Source organism: Olea europaea, unplaced genomic scaffold (genome assembly GCF_002742605.1).
Source record: "Olea europaea var. sylvestris unplaced genomic scaffold, O_europaea_v1 scaffold1289, whole genome shotgun sequence".
NCBI lineage: Eukaryota > Viridiplantae > Streptophyta > Magnoliopsida > Lamiales > Oleaceae > Olea > Olea europaea.
In genome coordinates this window covers 1-1,997 of record NW_019230349.1, presented here as the reverse complement: position 1 = coordinate 1,997, position 1,997 = coordinate 1, and positions in this window count along the sequence as shown.

The window sequence follows — 1,997 nt, the reverse complement described above, 5'->3', positions numbered from 1 at the left end:
TTGTAAAATTGAAAGGCTTTGTCAAAAGGACCTAAACTGTCTAAGAAGAGCTTGGGATTTAAGCGGTCCATCTGTGACCCCCCTCCTCTTCTGGAAGCCTTTTAGTTGCGCATTATTCAAATCGACGAGACAATAAACAATATTTCAAACATAATAAAATTGAAAGTCACTGTTCATGAATTATTCCAACGTTAGCCCATTATTGCTTTTAAGTAAATATTAATTTAATGCTACAAGGTTGTTACATGTAACTCTAATTGTACTTATATGTTATTTCTATGCCTATGGAGGTGAACTTGGAATTTAATCACATTTTGATAAAAATTTTAAGAAACAAGAATTATGACAAGGTTCTTGGCACCTAGCATTCACCACTCAACTACCATCCGACGACTCCGATGTATGTAAATGGGTAAGAAGATTAATGTACTTAGACCTTTGCATAAGCTAAATATTTTTTTTGCCTACCTTTAATTTTATAAGACATGCACGTTTAGTTCCTCGTCAACTTTAAGATATGTATTACGATAAGATATCTTAGACTTAGTATTAGTGTGTGATGAGTGACTTAAAGTTAGATTTTAGGAAATGGCACCACCTACCCACACAAATAAGATGACTAAGCCTATGAAATTGGAGATTGACGGAAAAATATTAGAGGCAGACTTATACATTTTGGAGATGAAAGATTTTGACATAGTTTAGGCATGGATTGGTTTGGACTTAATCATGCGACCATTCGATGTTATGAGAAAGAGGTGTTATTTCATAGACCGGGAGAGGAAGAGTTCCGGTTCTTGGGAGCAAAGTTCAAATCGCTACCTCGTCTTATATCGGCTATACAAGTGAAAAAGATATTGAGAAAGGAGTCATGCCAGGGGTTCTTAGTTAACATCATCGATTCTAAACATATGGAAATGATGGTTAATGATATTGACATCGTGCGAGACTTTTCAGACGTATTTCCAGAAGATTTGCCAGGCATTCCACCAGATAGGCAAGTGGAATTTACAATTGATTTGGTTCCAGAGCAGCACCAGTATCTAAGGCTCCGTACCGAATGGCACCAAAAGAACTCCAAGAATTGAAGTTACAATTGGAGGAGTTAATGGAAAAAGGTTTCATTCGACCGAGTGTATCTCCTTGGGGGGCCCCAGTACTTTTTGTGAATAAGAAGGATGGGAGTATGAGGATGTGCATTGACTATCGAGAACTGAATCATTTAACTATAAAAAAAAAATAGATACGCCCTACCAAGAATAGAAGATTTATTCGATCAGTTAAGGGGTGCAACGTTGTTTTCAAAGATTGACTTGAGGTCGGGGTATCATCAGCTGAATATCAATGTAACCAATATACCAAAAACTGCTTTCAGGACTCATTATGGGCATTATGAATTCACTGTCATGCCTTTCGGTTTGACCAATGCTCCTACGGTATTTATGGACCTAATGAACCGAGTGTTTCATCAATATTTGGACCAGTTCGTCATAGTATTTATTGACGATATACTTGTGTACTCCAAAGATAGGAAGCAACATGAGGAACACCTCCGAGTAGTACTTGATACCTTGAGGAAGGAGAAATTATATGCCAAATTCAAGAAGTGTGAATTTTGGCTCGATCGCATAGGTTTTCTTGGTCATGTGGTTACCACCAAAGGAATTGAAGTAGACCCAGTTAAAGTGGAAGCAATAACTAGTTGGCCTAGCTCATCTAGTGTAAGTGAAGTTCGCAGTTTCTTAGGATTGGCCGGCTATTATCGGAGATTTATTGAAAGTTTCTCAAAAATAGCAGGTCCAATGACTCAGTTGACTCGAAAGGGTGTGAAGTTTCAGTGGATGGAAAAATGTGAGAAGTGTTTTCAAGAACTTAAATAGAGATTAGTCTCAACTCCTATTTTGACTATACCCAAAGGTTCAAATGAGTTTGTAATTTATAGTGACGCCTCCAAACAGGGCCTGGGTTGTGTTTTGATGCAACATGGAAAGGTGATT